Source organism: Sus scrofa, chromosome 5 (genome assembly GCF_054392235.1).
Source record: "Sus scrofa isolate SSC_HxYL_T2T_F1_AM1 chromosome 5, Sscrofa_HxYL_maternal_Yorkshire_Landrace_v2.0, whole genome shotgun sequence".
NCBI classification, from domain to species: domain Eukaryota; kingdom Metazoa; phylum Chordata; class Mammalia; order Artiodactyla; family Suidae; genus Sus; species Sus scrofa.
This window is the reverse complement of record NC_139387.1, coordinates 52,363,612-52,382,781: the sequence shown is the minus strand read 5'-3', so window position 1 is coordinate 52,382,781 and position 19,170 is coordinate 52,363,612.

The following is a 19,170-nucleotide window of genomic DNA, read 5'->3' as shown; positions in this document are numbered from 1 at the left end:
AGTGGGAACTCTGATTTGACTTTCTTGACAGTAGACTTACTAACATTAAATAAGCTATAGTGAAACATCAGTTTGCTTCTCTTTCTACCACTCTGAATCCCACAGTCCTCTTTCCCTACTTTTTCATTTGCTTCTTTCAAGGAAATTAGAGAGAATGCTAGGTAAGTGAAAAGAGAAAATTTTTCATATGATCTTACCCTGGTAGTATATTGACTTGTCAATTCTTCGTTACACTGCACAATCATGTTTTTTTATGTACATGATGGAGGGAAGTTACCACTAGAACATGAGGACAAAAGATTCAGAACCCAAGACCTCTGCTTTCCCAAAATAAGTTGCCTAAATAATTGAGAAAAAAAGTACCCATAAATGAACTAGATAGCAAAAGTAAATATATAGCAATGCAAGCCAAATTGCATAGAAATTACTGAAGGAATAGGAGATAAGGACTATAGGTGGAAATCTTCAAAGAGACTTTCTGGAAACAACTTTTTAACCTGTCTTTATGAACAAAAGTCCAGGATCAGGTGGCTTCACAGGCGAATTCTACCAAACGTACAAAGGAGAACGTATACCCATCCTTCTCAAACTTTTCCAAAATGTTGAAGAGGAACATTCCCAAAGACATTCTATGAAGCCACCATCACACTAATACCAGAACCAGACAAAGATACTACCAAAAATAAAATTATAGGCCAGTATCTCTGACGAATATAGACTCAAAAATTCTCAACAAAATTTTAGCCAACTGAATCCAACATTTTAAAAAAGATCATATACCACAACCAAGCGGGATTCATCCCAAGAAGGAAATGGTAATAATATCTCAGAGGTTGCAAAATTTGTGGCCCTCAGACCAAACCAGCTCTCGATATGTTTTGTTGGACCAGCATGATATTTTGAAAAGCAACTTAAATTTGAATGTTTTTACATGGTACCTGCTCTTTCCAATCAATGTATCCATACTCTCTACCATTCCTTGGTTTTTTGTTCTATCATTTACTCTATCATGAGGATGGCTGCCTGCCCTACCCCTTAACACATCTGAGTTTGCAGCCCTGGGATGTCAATTGTCACAATCAAAGAAGTATGCATTCATTTATTTTTGGGAGATCTGCTCGTACAAAGGCCAAGAGAGGTGAGCCATGAATGTGTGTGAACAAAATAGGGGTGGAATAGAAGCTGGCCGTGTGAAATTAAAGACTCTATTGGTGGAATTCTAATAGATGGAAAGGAATAGTTTCAGAAGGACCTTGTGACAGAGGCCCATAAGTAATAAGGTCAAAGGCTATAGATTTTCTCCATTAGGCTGTAGTCTGTCACTCTTAGTTCTTGTTTTGGAGTTATTTGAATTATTTGAGAAATGCTACTTGACTTCTGTATAATGAGTAATCTTTTTTTTTTTTTTTTTTTTTTTGGTCTTTTTGCCTTTTCTTGGGCCGTTCCCACGGCATATGGAGGTTCCCAGGCTAGGGGTCTAATCGGAGCTGTAGCTTCCAGCCTACGCCACAGCCACAGCAACACAGGATCCAAGCCATGTCTGCAACCTACACCACAGCTCACGGCAACGACGGATCGTCAACCCACTGAGCAAGGGCAGGGATCGAACCGGAAACCTCATGGTTCCTAGTCAGATTCGTTAACCACTGTGCCACGACGGGAACTCCTATAATGATTAATCTTGAATGAAGGGGAAAATATGAACTCAAAACCTCTTCAGTAATCTAGGTAGGAGATAACAGTTTGATAAAGGTAGTAGTTCTGATGAGGAAAAACATAGGAAAGAGAATTGGTGGTACAAGAAAATGGGATTAGACAAGAGTGATAAAGGAAAAAGAAGTTATGAGACTGCTATTTCCAAGAAGAGGAAGAGAACTGGAGAGAAGTGGCAGAATATGGCATTCTGTTACAAAGGTAATGAAATCAGTCAAAGCTGGTTTTACGTGAGCACACAGGAGCTCTTGTTGGTGTATTTCCTGTCCACAGAGTTATTCATGGCTCTAGCTACTTGACCATGCAGCTTGTCAAGAGAAGAACAGGCAGCCACATGGGGTCTTCTGTCTTTTATTCATTACAGCTTCTTTTATTTGTTGTTTTAATGTATTTAATTTACTAAATTATTACAGATGTTTTGTATTACAATGCTAATAAGAAAAATCTGAAAAGATGCCCAACTTCTTTTAAGTCTGGTAGAAGTGGAAACATTTTTCCTTCTGCCTGTTCAAGTTTCAGTTGATCCTTTTTGAAAATGCTGACTTAAAATGGATGGGCCATACTCCTTTTAAGAAGAGAGAAAGGGGAACAAATTTTAAGTGACATTTTGAAGAAATTATTATGTCTGCTGCTTTGAGAAGTTTGAGAGGTTGAGCATTTGAAAGTCCCTGCAAAGATCGTGGCAATGTGGACTGGTATTCTTTTCTAGTATCCTTATAATTATTTGAAAATAATAAGTGTACAGGAAATGCTTATAACCATGCCAGCATTATTTGGTGTTAGTATTTGCTGGGGGTGTGTGAAAATAGACCCAGCTTTTGTGGATGGCTTTTGTGGGAAGTATACTTCATGTTGAACAAAGGGAAGTCGTCTCCCCAAGAACTGTATTTATGTGTGATTCATATATGTGGATTAGACCACTTAGGAAAAAACTCAACAAAGAAAAGAAACTTTTCCTCCAGGCTCCAGGATTTATTCCAGTTAAAATTTGACCCTGTTAAGACAGATATAGAAGGCTCACTTGAGGTTGTACTCTTCAAACCCTGGGCTACATTAAAACTTAGGATAGAGTCACAGGTAAAACTCTGTTAGATTTTCTTTGAACTCGTCGTCTAATTGGAGCCCTGTCACTGAAGAAAGCAGTTGAAATTTAATTAAGGGGCAGGAAACTCCCAAGTCTAATTGCGTCCCTGAGCTGCTCTGTGGGTTGTCTCTCAGAACTTCAACAGCTGGTGAGTGAGGGTTTTGGCGCAGATGCTAAATAAAGCCTACCCTGGTGAGGCACTTCAACCACCCTACAGCACAATGGCTTCTTTTTAGGTAGCCTAACTCTCCATCTACTCCGACACATTTTGTTCAGCTGTCAGATTCCTGCTTGCTTTGATGCAGTATATAAGGGCACCTTCAAAAGAAGAGCCAAATTTAATCATGCTAAAAGGAAGACTTTCAACAAAGAACTCAATTTTTCTTTTTTTCTATTGGTAAATTTCCCAGTTGTTTTTGATACTTGATACTCCCCTGGTCATCAGCGCATCTGAACCTAGTGGGGAAAGCTGAAATGAAATTAAGCAAATCTATGTAAAAAAAAGATCTTCGCAAAGAGGAAAAGTTAAGATATTATCAAAACACTGTTTCAACTAAAACAAACTTCCCAGAGACACAGTTATACATTTCTGTCAGATGCATGCCAAGAAGATAGCAGAACTGCACTTCTCCATTAGCTTCTTGGAGTTGGCCCAATGTTCTATAATAGCTTCCCACCATAGTGGATTTCTTCAGCCACTTTCCCATGTATGACGAGGATCCTTAACCACCTGATTGACTTAGATTATATAGGGCATACTGGATTTTAAGCAATCCAGTATACTCTACAGAGCAATGGATGGTATAAATATCATACCTACTGTGCAATTCTTCTGGTAATAACAAAAATATCCTGTTCATCTTTTCGCAATGTGAAAAATGCAATTGCCAAGAATAATTTCAATTTGAGCATATGATCTAATGTATATATGACTACCTGCAAGTTGAACTGGACTATATTTTTGGAATGGCTAAAATCCTACTCGTTTAATTCAAGCCGATAAGGTCTTGCAGTGAGCAAAGCATGGGTCTCAGACTGAGCAATATCAGGATGACCCATGAGGGCTAAAGCAGAAATTCTGAGGACTGCTCTTGTTTGCTTGTTTTCATTAATATATAGGCTTATAGATATCAAATAAAGCAGAGGATAAATGTGGGATACTAGAAGTCAGACTACTGAGAGGCATGTTGGGTACCAGTACTGAACTCCTTAAACTGTTTCATTTCTGGGAATTATCAGGATGGAGGAATTAGCGTGGGAGTCATTTCGACCAAATTGCCTGTGGAGGCTCGAGCTTGCGGGTGTGCTGACGTGGGTGACCTATGCTACCTAGGCATGTTCAGCTTTTTTCACTGGAAATATTTGCATATGGAGAAGATATAAGTGTAAACATGACCCAAATATCCGTTCTGACCTTCCCAATACTACCAATACTTCTAAAAAACTGGAAGTTTTATGTCAAGTGCATAAACGTTGGGATAATTCTATGAATCTTTCACTCTTCTTCCAAATATGTTGCCTTGAGTAAATACAGCTTCAGAATCTCCTTGACATATTGTTACCACGTTACCACTTGCTGTAAATGCAATAGACGGGTTAAGACCAAGTCCTAACCGCAGCCATATATTTCCTTTGTTTTATATATTTAGGTCAGACGCTGAACATGGCTTTAACATATTTTCTTTGTGGTTTAATTTCCTTTGCGATTATTTCTTTTATTTAATGGGAGTGTAAAAATGTCCCAAGGACTGAAAACAAATTGCAGTTTATTTTTAACAGAGGGATTAAGAGGTACTCTGTTAGTTTTCCTCGAGGTCAAGATTAAACTTTCAGGATCATTTTGGGTAAAAAATGCGACAGTGAGACATTTACATTTTCTTAACGAAACATAGGAGACTATATTCACGTGGCATTCTTTCACACCCCCTTGGGCCCAAGTCTTATAACAAACAAGGAATGCGAAAATGTGGGCTCCACAGTGACTCTCAGTGTATCTCTGGTCTGTGCCTCCCTGGAGATGCCCTGAAGGCGCCTGCGTGCAGCACCACCCCACAGTGCATAATGACTCCCGGGAGATGGGGAAGGATTCCTGGACATATAAGAAGGAAAGGGCAAGCCAAGTCACCAGGGCAGCACCCCAGGACCACCGTGAACTTCATAGCAGTGCAAAGAGTGATGTGTATCCCTCTCCTAAGTGTCAAAGCTTGCAAAGGGGTTTTTCATTTCAAATTTACTATCCAGCCTATTACTGTGTGTTTGTTTCTGGCACGTCATTCAATTTAGACCCTGATAGTGAACAGGTCTGCTGTAATGGTATGTACAATTCTCATTTCTAAGTAAAGGCTTATTTGCTTCTTAAACAAGAGGTTTTTTTGTTTTTGTTTCTGTTTTTGTTTTTAAACATTCACTTACCTGTTTGTGGCCTTTATGGACATGATGTATTCATCAAATCCTGAAATGCATCCCTAATAGACTATCCTTTGATTTTTCCCAGGACTTAATATATTTAACACCTGGATAAATTTAGCAGTCTTTTGAACTAAATGAAATCACTGAGACTCTAACAGTTACCAGACTGCTGTTAATAGTTTTAACAACTTCTTGTAGTTGCCCAGAGGGAGGAAAATGTGGGACATTTCAGGTCTTTATATAAAATAGTGAATTACAATGAGAACAATAGTTTAACTTTAATAAAGGGAGACCTGTTTATTTTAATAGGACTCCCATTTCAGTTAGTTAAAAAATTAAAAATCATCACTGTCTCTGCATTAAAAATAAGAATCCCGGAAGAAAGAGACCTATCAAAAAATTAATAATGTTGGTTTTCTTCCTATTCATGTTCTCATTATGGGTGGAGAATATATTTTGAAATGACACAGAAAAGTGCTTTTCTAAAAATATGTATTATTTAAACATAGTGCAACTTTTCTAAAATGTACTGAAAGTTAATATGTTCAATTAATGGCAAAAATAAACAAATACAGACCATTTTAAACAGTCTTTTTCTTTGTCTAAGAAGATGTAGGAAATTTAAGAAAAGGAAGACAATTATTAAATGAATACTCTTCTAAAAATACAAGATAAAAATCAGGTACTTACAGAGCTGATTTTTTTATTTTAATATTAGTGAAACTTTCCTAAATTCTTTTTTTCTTCACTAAGAAAGGTATAATCCATTAAACCACTCACTTATTTTGTGAAGATATGTTTTATTATATAAACAAACAGTTGCATACAGACATGGCTATGTAGATTCAACTCAGAGTGTTTAAGACTATACTGATTTTAATAAAAATATTTCCCTAATAAATTCTTATTAGCTAACTTTTTCTTTTTTTTTCATGAAACATGTGTTTCCACTACTTCCAAAGATCTGGTAATCGTTCATGCAAATGAAAAAAAAAGTGTATGTTTTCCATACATGCATAAGTTGTTCCACAAACATCTGGTAACGAAACTTTGAAAGCTGCTAGATTTCGAGCCAGCCCAGGTGTTCTCTACATTTCGAGAAAGCCATTGCCTGCAGTAATTTGTTGCAACTCGTATTGGCATTTTTATGGTTATGATGAGGCGAAGGGTGATGACATCATGGACTAAGGTGCTGTGAATTCAGTGTGAAAATTCCATCAATGAGTGATTGTTACTGAAATTGACTACATTGGTGGTCATCACGTTTTGCCAACTGAAACATCTGGGCACAAGTCAGTAGTGGCACACCTTGTAAATAACTTAATTGAAATTAATTGCCAGAAGTTTGCAGCACCCTAGGTAGTTTACGAGTACTGTTTCGCAGTCAACCCAATGTTGTGGGCTTAAGAATCTTATATTCTCAGATTCTGTTGTAGCAGCTTGTGATGAAAGTGAAGAGTATAGAAAATATATGAGTATACAGCAGGACCACAAGGAAATAAAAACATTATCCCATAAGGAAGAGAACCTTGCTATCTCCTCTATCTACTTCTATGGATAAAATATTGTCCTCACAGAAAGTTTAAAAATTAAAATATTTCTAAAGCAATTTAACAAAAGAGGAGAGTTGAATAATTTGATGTGGGTCTCCATTTCTCTAGAAAGAAATATATAGTATTCTACCTATGTTGTAAATATCGAACGCTTATTATGTTGGTAGAAACATTTGAGATTATCATAGACTATAAAACCACATATTTGAAGGGACTGAGGGGCTGTTCTGTATAAAAACATGGGAGATGAGATAGGAAATACGGGTCCTATTTTTGCTATACAAATTCTAAAGCATCAAGAATAATTTTCTAAATTATTCATAGCTTCATGCATCATAAACAAGGAAAGGTAACCAAAAAAATTATAAGCAGGTTGTAGTCAACAAATATTAATTGTTCAATGAATTTTAATGTCAATCCCTTGCTTTTCCTCTCTTAACTATACTTATCTTTGAATTTTTGCCTTTTTTAAAAAAGTTTTGCAAAAGTAAAGATGTTTAAAGATTTTAAAAGTTGATAGTTTGAGATTGACATGAAAATCCAATTAATAAACTAAAGTTTATATTGGCCTTGAAAGTATCACAACTTGTTTTTACATATTATAACATAAACCTCCATGATGCCCTCAACATTTCAAAACTTTTATAAAGTCCCTATTTTTAAAAATAACTGTACTTTTATTCTGTATGTTCAACAAGAAGATTCATCCACATACTTAGCTTGTTTCAGAGTTTAAGGTGGGAAAGAAGTTTTTCTAATTAGTAGGATTCTTTTATTATATGGAGAAAACTGTCCAACTCATTCCTTTTTTTTTTTTTTTTTTTTAACCTGATTACCAAGAAGGTAAAAGCTAATTTTTTGGTTAAATCAGTAGTTATTCTGGGTCTAGGCTTTATGGTACAACCAAATTGCTTCTTCTGCCCTTTCCCCTTTTATATATCTTGGCTTTTGTGCATTTATACTCACTTCAATATTCAGTTATATCTGTGTCTTCTATGTAAATTAAATTAGATAGGATTTAAATAATAAATACTTCAGTTTAGAATATGTAGGAATATCTGCTGTTATTTTTGCATTTAAAATATTTGCAATTCAAAAAATCTCTTCTTCCCAGAGCTGTGGGGCATTTCATATCTGAATTTTTTTCTCCTTATAGCTCTCTGTAGCAGAAATAGCACTTTATAACAGCATTTTGCTTTGTTTCTGATACTGAAGCCCTTATGTTCACAACTTGAGCTTTTGATGTAACAAAATAATCTAGTTATTACAATAAAGAATTGAATTATTTTCCAGAAAAGAAAAAAGAAGAGAATATATCTCTGTACTCATTCAGAAAAGTAATGCACATGCTTTGTCATAATGGACATATAGTTCAGGCAAAGTGAGTTAAATGCACTATGCAAATGTAAAAAAGGATTTCACATAATCTTTGCTTTTGTTGGGAACAAGCGTGGAGAGTACAGGCAAAGAAGTAGTTTTAACTTATGGTTTTAATCTTAAATGTTTGAATTCCTGTAAGTTTCCTTGAGGTTAATATTTTAATGGTATCAGATCAAATTAAATAAAAAATATATGGAAAGAATGGCAGGCAATTAACAGAGCCATATGAAATCAATGATAGTTGTCTTTTAATCAGATTTCCACTCAGCTGTTTTTCACTACAAACAAATGTATTTTACAATAAAAATATATAAGTTGTTGGAGTTGTAAATAGAGCTATGTGATTTTAGGATATATCTTTATGATTTAAGGAATAAAACAAGTCCTAGTTCTTAAGGATTTTGTTATTAATAACAACAGCTACATTTAGTAAAGCTTTAAAAGAGCCTGAAGTAGAAAAATGAGTCAGGGATTTTGCTAATGGGTTGCAGAATTGAGAGGCTTTTGGAGAAAGTGTTAGGACCAAGCAGCACTAGAAATAATGAGTAAGACGTGATACAAATACTGAAGGAAGAAGCAAGCTAAAAATATCTGTCAACTAGAAAAAAATGAATAGGCTTTTTTTTTTTTAATAAAGCATTTTTCTTGCTGTATTCCTCTATTTTTTTAATACACTGCAGTAAAAGAGATTTCAATCCAAAGCGGTCGCAATACCCTCGAGAATGTAGGAGGGTTAGAAGCATGATTGATTCAATTGATTATGAAGGCCTATTCTTTCAATTAATTTATTTTTCTTTTTATGGCTGCACCTGGGGTATATGGACATTCCCAGGCTAGGGCTCAAATCAGAGCCACAGCTGGGGCGTACACCACAACCACAGCAACACTAGATCCTAGCCACCTCTTTGACCTACACCACAGCTTGTGGTAACGCTGGATCCTTAAACCACTGAGCAAGGCTGCATCCTCATGGACACTATGTTGAGTTCTTAACCTGCCATCACAATGGGAACTCCTCATTCATTTAATTTAGTCGTACATATGATGCTTCAGGGCCTCTGCCAGGCTCTAGGAATATGGATGTCAATGAGACAACTGCCTTATCTTGTAATAACTACCCTGAGTTATTGAAAAGTATTGTTAGACTAGTTACCTTTTATTTTAAAAAGACAATTTTAAAGTTTTTTAAAGGGAAAGTACAGAGACATTTAAAAGGAAAGTACAGGGACAACCTAGGTGATTTATGATGTTAGATGTCAAGTTGATATTAAGCTTGACAGAGACAGCGAGATGGGTAAAGAGAAGGGAACACCAACAAGGCCTTTGAGGCTCTGTTAGTTTGTTGGTTACGTGAATATATTTACTTTGTGACTGTTCATTGGGTTATACTCTTAATATTCCCGTACTTTCTTGAACTTACACACTAGTAAAATTTTAGACAAAATTGAAGAGGAAAAAAAAAGAGAAATGTTAATACATATGTATTTATTTATTTATTTATTTTTAGGCCCACATCTGCAGCATATGGAAGTTTCCGGGCGAGGGGTTGAATCAGAGTTGTAGCTGCCAGCCTACGCCACAGCCACAGCAACACGGAACCTGAGCCACGTCTGTGACCTACGCAGCAGCTTGAGGCAATGCTAGATCCTTAACCCAGTGATCAAGGTCAGAGCTCGAACCTGCATTCTCTTGGATACTAGTCAGGTTCTTAACCTGCTGAGCCACAATGAGAACTCCTAATACATAGGAGTATTTAAAGGATAGGTCTTCCTGTCTTCTAAAAGATATTTATTTAATAGGTAGGTCTTCCTTTCCTTTTTCAACCAAACTCCCTCACCTTTTGGTTATTATTCAATCGACATCTATTAGCTGCCAAAGAGTATTTCTAAGATCCATCTGCAGATGGCCAATGACAAAGTCACCATCTCTCAGGGCCAGTCTTCAACCTTTACCTCCTGTAATGCTCTGGTCCCTTGATTCTTTGACCATTCCTACTCTAAACATTTTTTCTAAATTAGGATAGCTCAAAAAAAATTTTCCCCTTATTTGGCTTTTGTGACAACACACTCTCCAGATTCTAATCCAGTTACTGAATTGTTCCTTCTCAGTCCCCTTCGATAGATTTCCTTGTAACCATTCCTTAGCATTCTTTCTGTTTTCTATCCTCAACCATTTCTCCTCAACCTTCTTCTTGGGGAATCTGATTCAGAGTTTTTTTTGTTTTGTTTTTAAACGACAGTCTATTGATAATATTCAATATCTCCATCTTTAAAAACCACTTGAGGAATTCTCTTGTGGTGCAGTACGTTAAGGATCTGGCATTGTCACTTCAGTGGCTTAGGTCACTGCTGTGGTGCAGGTTTGATCCCCAGCCCATGAACGTTTGTATGTCATAGGTGTAGGCAACAAACCAACAAACCAACAAACAAAAAACAACTTGAGATCCAGTTCCATGTTTTACATTGTTCTACTTTGCATTTCCACTTTTTTTTTTCTGTAAATATCCCCAAATCAGTAAACTCCAAACAAATTATTGCCTAAACTCCAGAAGTCTGATTTTCTTCCTTTATCTCCTGCCTCAGTTAGCAATCTAGCCTTAGCCGGTCATCCAAGGCAGTATTTCTGAATAATTTTCTATTCTGTCCTTTCTCTCAATTCCCAGATGAATAAATCATCATATTTGTTATTAGCGTCAGTTAAAGATTTCTCAAATTGACCCTGTCTTCTCAATTCCATTGAAATAGGCATAGTATGGACCCTCATCTTTTTTCCCCCAGAATACTTTTTATCCTCCTTAGCAGGTCCCCTCCCTGAAATGTAAGCATCCCTCTCACCTGCTTTTCACACTGCTTTGGGGGTTGTCTGCCTGCTATCACTGGTGTCTATAGCAGCATTCAAAGGGCACTCCCTGGGAGTTCCCATCATAACTCACCAGGTTAAAAACTGGACTGGTATCCATGAGGATGCCTGTTTGATCCCTGCCTTGCTCAGAGGATTAAGGATCCCGAATTGCTGTGGCTGTGGCGTACGCTGGCAGCTACAGCTCTGACTGGATTGCTAGCTTGGGAAAGGGTGTGACCCTAAAACAACAAAACAAAAAAACGCAAAACCCCCACAAAACGCAAAGGGCGCTCCCTGCTCCTATGACAACATGGGCACATCCTCTAACTCTATTAACATCTTCCTGTTGAGATTCAAAAATGGTTAATCCCAGGATCAGCGCTAGAACCTATGGAGGAATATCACTCACCAGTCAGAATAGTCAAAGGATTTCTACTGTTTAGTGTGTAAGTGGAGCCATATGGAAGACAATGACATTTCCTGTGTATTTTAAATAAAATTCAAGAGAACCTGATCTCTATAGAATAACAGAGGAAAGCTCAGAGAGCTAGTCTATTAATACAGACAAAGGGGGGTAATCTTTTTTTTAAAAAAAGGATAAAACTTGAAAGTGGTTGAATTAGAAATGAGAAAAGTTAATATATTTTAAATGCAACAAGTATTTTGTCTCCAGAAGAAAAGAAGCAACATTACAGAAAATAAGAAAATAAAATTAGCATATAGAGAAAAAGGATAGACTAATGCATGACAGAGATAATTGATATATTTTTTTCCTGTTATAAACAAGAGTGATGACCATTCTTGTATATAAATCTTTGCACATTGCCTGCTTAGTCCTTGGAATAAACCCTAACTGTAGAAATACTAAGTCATAACGTATGCACTTAGAAAACTTCTAGAATGTGTTATCAAATTCTCTGATAAATGATTAGATTTATTCTTTTACCAACAGTAACTGAAGCAACAGTTTGCCTCATCTCCAATTTCATGTGATTGTTATACACTTTTAAAAAAAGATTTGCCTTCTTATACTGTTTTAAATTCTATGAATGATAACCCTTAATCTTAGAAAATATTTTATATTCAACCTCTCTTAAGAATGTTTTTGTTTTTTGTTTTTTGTCTTTTTGCTATTTCTTTGGGCCGCTTCTGCGGCATATGGAGGTTCCCAAGCTAGGTGTCTAATCGGAGCTGTAGCCGCTGGCCTACGCCAGAGCCACAGCAACGCGGGATCCGAGCCGCTTCTGCAACCTACACCACAGCTCACGGCAACACCGGATCGTTAACCCACTGAGCAAGGGCAGGGACCGAACCCGCAACCTCATGGTTTCTAGTCGGATTCGTTAACCACTGCGCCACGACGGGAACTCCAAGAATGTTTTGACAGTTGCAATAGGTTTGTGTCAGTAATTTCAATAAATGGTAACTCATTATTGAATTGTCCTTGATGCTCGTCACATTCTTCTTTAGTATCATTTATCCTCACTTTAATTGTTTGTATTACTTCTTTTATATAATTTAGTTTGAAGCATTTCTGATTGGATAGAGACTTACCTTTGCAAAATTTTTAAGGATATTTGGGTGGTATACTTTTCTGAACCCCTGCATATACGAAAATGTCTTTCTGCTGACTTCATTTGTAAATAGCAATTTAACTGAGTTTACAACTTTAGAATAAAAAACTTTCTCTCAAAAGGAGACATTGTGGAGTTCCTGTTGTGATGCAGCGGAAATGAATCTGACTAGGAACCATGAGGTTGCAAGTGCAATCCCTGGCCTCACTCAGTGTGATCCAGACCCAGCATTGACGAGAGCTGTGGTGTAGGTTGCAGGCGCAGCTTGGACCTGGCAGGCGCAGCTCGGATCTGGCAGGCACGGCTCAGATCTGGTAAGGCTCAGATCTGTTGTAGGCTGGCGGCTACAGTTCTGATTGGACCCATAGCCTGAGAATCTCCATATGCCACAGGTGCAGCCTTAAAAAGACAAAAAGACAAAAAAAAAAAAAAAAAAAAAAAAAAAAAGGAGACGGTTTTTCTTCTTTTAATGTTATATTCAAGCCCAAGGCCAATCTGATTTTTACTGCTTTACAAGCAACCTATGTTAATTTGTTGCCATGTTATAGAATATTCTTTTGTCTTTGAAATTAAAAATTTTCAACCTTGTTAATTTAGCCCAATTCAACTACTGAACTATTTCTATTACAAATGTATATGTTTCTTCAGCTTTGAAAAGTTTTTTTCTATTATTATGTTGGTTAAATTGAGAAGAGCACAGAATAATATTAACTCTTAAAATTGGGAAAAAAATTTTTACTCATAAAAGTGGGGATAGAAAAAGTATTGGATCTAGAAGTGTTTGTGAGTTATTTCTAATTTTCAAGTAATAAGCATATCCTATGTGATAAATTTAAATTCTTTCAGAATACAGAAAAAAATATATGTAAACCTTTCCAATTCACTTTCTTGGCCATGCCTGCAGCATGTGAAAGCTCTCAGGCCAGAGACTAAACCTGTGCCACAGCAACAACTCAGGCAACTGAAGTGACAACATGGGATACTTAACCTGCTGCGCCACAAGGGAACTCCCCAATTCATTTTATAAATCAAATAATCTCAGTAGCAAAATAAGATAAATATATCACAATACAGCTGCAGAACTCTCTCATAAATATAGGACAAAAAAAAAAAAACGACTAAATGAAACAATTTTAAATTAAATTTGACAGTACATTTAAAAATCAACCAAGAAGAAACAGGTTTTTCTCTCAAGCCTGACTTAATATTACAAAAGCCATTAATATAATTCATCTCATTAAAAAAAAAAAAAACCTCTATATACTCTTCCCAGCAATGCTTGTCTTCATTAATTGGACTGGGTAGTTGTTCACTTGGCATCACTTCTCTAACCTGTTGTTCATTGCAGAGAAGAAGCCATGGGCTATCACTGCTGGTCAGAATTTGCCAAGTACAGTGACTTGAGATCTATAGGATACCAGAGAAGGCGAGGTTATTATTCTGTGCAGACAGTTGCAAACTGACAAATGAGCAAACATTGGATTCACAGTGGCTTTCACAAGAGTTCTTGAGAACCACCTGCTGCAGTGTTTCAGGCTGAGATTTTCTGTTTTGAACTCCTTAACCTTTGTTTCTCTAGTTCTAAAAGGTGTGTAAGCCTGTAATTCCCACATTAAACTCTTTGTACCTGGATTACATGAAATGCCAGTCTCTGACTGATACATTACAGAGTTATATTTGATAAACATCCAAATCCTATTCTTAAACATAAAAATAAAGCCATAAAAGTCTGAGAATACATACTTTTAAAACATGATAATTTCTTATTTTACTTCGTTCTGTCATGTTAGTGGTGAAACACAAGAGGCATTCTTGCAAAAGTCAGACGCTGTACATGATGCCTGCTAACAATACTATTATTTACTGACGTATTTCTGTAACTTTTAGTCCATGCACAACAAGGTGTAATTACAGGATAGGAGGAGAACAAAATATTCATTATCGTCAGATGTGATTTCTTTTTTTACTCTGTCAAACTCAAATGAATTAAAGTTAAAATCTGTAGAAATTTGTGGATTTTTTTTTCCATGCAACAAAATAACAATCAGTATCCAGTTAGGAAAGATGATGAAAAAATTTTACAATTGCTATATATATCAAACAATAATGATATGTTTAAAGAAATTAATAGAACTTTTCACAGACAAATTTTGAATAAATTAAGAGACATACCTCATTCTTGGATGTTAAAGATTCAATATTATGAAAACATCCAGTCCCTTTAAATTAACTTAAACTCTTAATATGATTTAAATAAAATTCTAATGATAGTATCTTTAAAACTTGGTAAAATTTTTGTAAACCTTATCAAAAAATTATAATCCAGATTAGTTAAATTATTTATGAGAACAATTTTCCCACAAAACATTAAATAAAATTATAAAATTACAATAATTAAAAAATGTGATATGGTGTCATATCACCTTATATATAGCTCAATAGAAATGGAATAAAAAATACATAGAAGTTCCTATTGTGGCTCAACTGGTTAAGGACCTGATATGACCCCTGGCCCAAGAACTTCCATTATAGCAGGTGCAACTATGGTAAATAAATAAATACCTAGTTATATGGGAATAATAACAAAGTTGTTTTTAAAATTTTTTCTGCTGTCTCCTCTACAGGTTGCATTTCATTTTTTTTATAGATGACTCCAATCCTTATTCTCTCATCAATTGCTTAGAATTTGACATCATGAGTGCTTAGAATGTTCACAGTGCCTTTCATCCAATAAATAGGCTTTTTAGAAACAGCTCTTGTTCTCAGACTTAAAAATATTTTAGAGGTTGGAAGACTTACCATCATTAAGATGTCAACACTATCAAAGTGATCTATTGATCCAATGCAATAAAAATCTATCAAAAATCCCAAAGTTTTTTTTGGTAGAATTAGAAAACCATCCTAAAATTCATAAGAAATCTCACAGGACCTTTAGTAGCCAAAACAATTTTGGAATGGAAGAACAAAGTTGGATGTCTCATACTTCTTGATTCCAAAGCTTACTGCAAAGCTGCAGTAATTAAAACTGTGGTACCAGCATAAAGACAGATATATAAACCAGTGGAACAGAATGAAGAGCCCAGAAATAAGCCCTCACATATATGGTTCGAATGATTTTCAACAAGGGTTCCAAGACCATTCAATGGGAAAAGAACAGTCTTTTCAACAAGTGATCTTGGGATAACAGGGAACATCACATACAGAAAGAATGAGTGGGATCCTTACTTTACATCATATACAAAAATGAACTCAAAATGGATCAAAACCCTAAGTATCATTAGGAGAAAGCATAAGAGAAAGATCTCATGACATTGGATGTGATAATGATTTCTTAGTTATGTATGACATTGAAAACACAATGAAAGAAAAAAAACAGATAAATTGGACTACATTAAAATTAAAAACTTCTCTGCACCAAAGGACATGATCAACAAGATAAAAAGGTAATTCACAGAATAGGAGAAAATATTTTCAAATCATACATAGCATAAGGGGTTGATATTTGGAATGTATAAAGTACTACAACTCAAAAAACAAAACAAAGGGCAAAGACTCGAATAGATATTTCTCCAAAGAAGTAATACAAACAGACAATAAGATGCTCAACATCACCAAAAAAAAAAAAAAAAAAAAAAAAAAAAACCAAAACAGTTCCCACTGTGGCTCAGCAGATTACCAACACCCTACTCAGTGGGTTAAGGATCTGGCATTTCCATGAGCTGTGGAGTAGTTCACAGACGCAGCTCAGATCCCTGGTTGCTGTGACTGTGGTGTGAGGCTGGCAGCTGTAGCTCTAATTCAGTCCTTAGCCTGGGAGCTTCCATATGCTGCAGGTGCGGCCCTAAAAGTTAAAAAAAAAAAAAAAAAAAAAAAAAAGATGCTCAACTTCACTAATCACTAGGGAAATGCAAGTCAAAAACATATGTGATATCACACCACACCACACATTTTAGGATGGCTACTATCAAAAACCAGAAAATAAGTAAGGATATGGAGAAACTGGAAAACTTGTGCATTGAAGAGTGTCAAATGGTGCAGTCACTATGAAAAGCAGTATGGTACTTCCTCAAATGATCTATCACTTTCACTTCTGGATATATACTGAAAAGAATGGAAAGCATTTCTTTTTTTTTTTTTTTTTTTTTGGCTTTTTTTTGGCTTTTTGCCTTTTCTAGGGTCACACCAGTGGCATACGGAGGTTCCCAGGCTAGGGGTCTAATCAGAGCTGCAGCTGCCGGCCTTCGCCAGAGCCACAGCAAAGAGGGATCCAAGCCGCAACGGCAACCTACACCACAGCTCACGGCAACACCGGATCCTTAACGCACTGAGCAAGGCCAGGGATCAAACCCGAAACCTCATGGTTCCTAGTCGGATTCATTAGCCACTGAGCCATGATGGGAACTCCCCTGGAAAGTGTTTCTTGAAGAGATATTTGTACACCCATATTTATAAAATTATTATTCACAATAGTGAAGTGGTGGAAACAAGCCAAGTGCCAAACGAAAGATCATATATATCTGTATACACACACGCACACACACATATACTAGAGTATTATTTGACCTTAAAATAAGAAGGAAGTTCTGACACAGACTAAAACATGGGTGACTTGAGGACATTATGCTATAAGCCCATCACAAAGAAACTAATACCTAACTCCACTTTTGACTTACCTCAAGTAATTGAATACACAGAGATAGGAAGTTATGGTGGTTTCTAGGTGTTGGGAGGAGAAGGGGATGGAGGTTTATTGTTCAAATTTCAGAGTTTCAACGTTGCAAGACAAAGTGTTCTGGAGGTGGACAGTGGTAATGAAGGCACAACAATGCGAACATATGCCATGTCACTGAATACATTTAAAATGTTTAAGGAGTTCACATTTGGCTCAGCGGTAATGAACCTGACCAGTATCCATGAGAACATGGGTTCGACCCCTGGCCTCGCTTATTGGATTAAGGATCCGGGGTTGCTGTGAGCTGTGGTAAAGATCACGGAAGCAGGTCGGATCTGGTGCGCTATAGCTGTGGCCAGCGACTACAACTCAGATTGGACCCCTACAGCTCAGATTGGAAGTTTGTCTGGGAACTTCCATTATGCCGCAGGTGCAGGCCTAAAAAGACAAAAATAAATAAATAGATAGATAAATAAATAAAATGGTTAAGATGGTCAATTTTATGTATATTTTACGACAATTAATTAATTAATTATGTACATACACAAATAAAGATATACTGGAGAAATTATCCATGAAAAGGAAGACCAGAGTTTTTTTATCTTTTCACGCTTTCTGATCCTTGGATAATAACTGTAATCTCATTTCCTGATATCTCTCTTTTTATCTTCTAATGCAATACCAGCCAAGAGCCCTTCCCCCTGCCGGAAATGTTGGCACTAGCTAACTTTCCCACTCCCTTCTTTCTTTCTGACAAGTCCATGAATTCAGAGTGCTTCTTAAATTAGACACCAACCTTCCTCTCAGCTGGCTTATGTTTCAGTAGGGGTACATAAACAAGAGAAGGAACAATCAAAACATAACGTGGGAGTGTTGATTTCTGAGATGTTCACCTTCAGTTCTGATGGTGTTGAATTTAGGAAAGCTTGCAATAGTTTCTTAGAACATCTAGGTGACTGAGCAGAGTGGTATTAATAGCAACAAAGCCCAGCAATTCTAATTTAGCGAAACACACACTAAGAAATATCATGTACAGTAGCCTATCAAGATGAAAATTTATTTTGTTCTAAATAATCATATGAGGGCAGGATGGAGAGGACATGATTAACATGTAGAAGACTTTTTGTGGCACAAAAAATTTTCAAGCTATGGGTCTACAGGTAAGGACAAAAGCTATCTGATAAGCAGGTGTTTTAAAGGTCAAGAGTGAAAGACAGGATTATAAAACTCAATTAAGTGAGGAAAATTTATTACTAGATTTTTTTTAGTAATAAAAAAGAGTCCATGCCACTTATGATGTAATTTATTTAATTTGAGTAGAAAAACTAACAAATGAACTCAAGGCAACTCCAAAACTTCCTACGTGATTGAAAAATTTGCCACAAAAGCAGATGCTTTAACTGGAAAAGCTTCTTTCATAGCTTGGTCTCTGGGTTTTGTAACTATCAACCAAGTTGGCGAAAAATATTACAATGTGTTGAGCAACTGGGACACAGCATTTTCAGTTAATGTAAGAGCCACAATAGGAACTTCTATGTATTTTTTATTCTATTTCTATTGAGCTATATCTAAGGTGATATGGCATCACTTGATAAAATGGTAGGTTACTCTCAACTTTTTAACAATAAAATTTTATAAATTGTGTTTTCCTCAATGGTGGAAGAACAACTTGCAGTTCCTCCCATTAATGTGAAGATATAATTCAAGTCTGTTAACCTGAGTGCACAATAAACTCCTCTTAGACTTTCACATTTAAAAATTTCAAGATATTTCAAAAAGCAAAAATTGTTTGAGTGAACTTTTGAGTGTATCAAGAATAATGAGTTCTCCATACTCATCTGAATTAATTTGGATAAAGGAGAGAAATATTTAGCTTCACAGAGATTTTTTTTACATTTTATTTTATTTTAGCTTCATAGAGGTTTTGACTTCTGTTGAAGATTT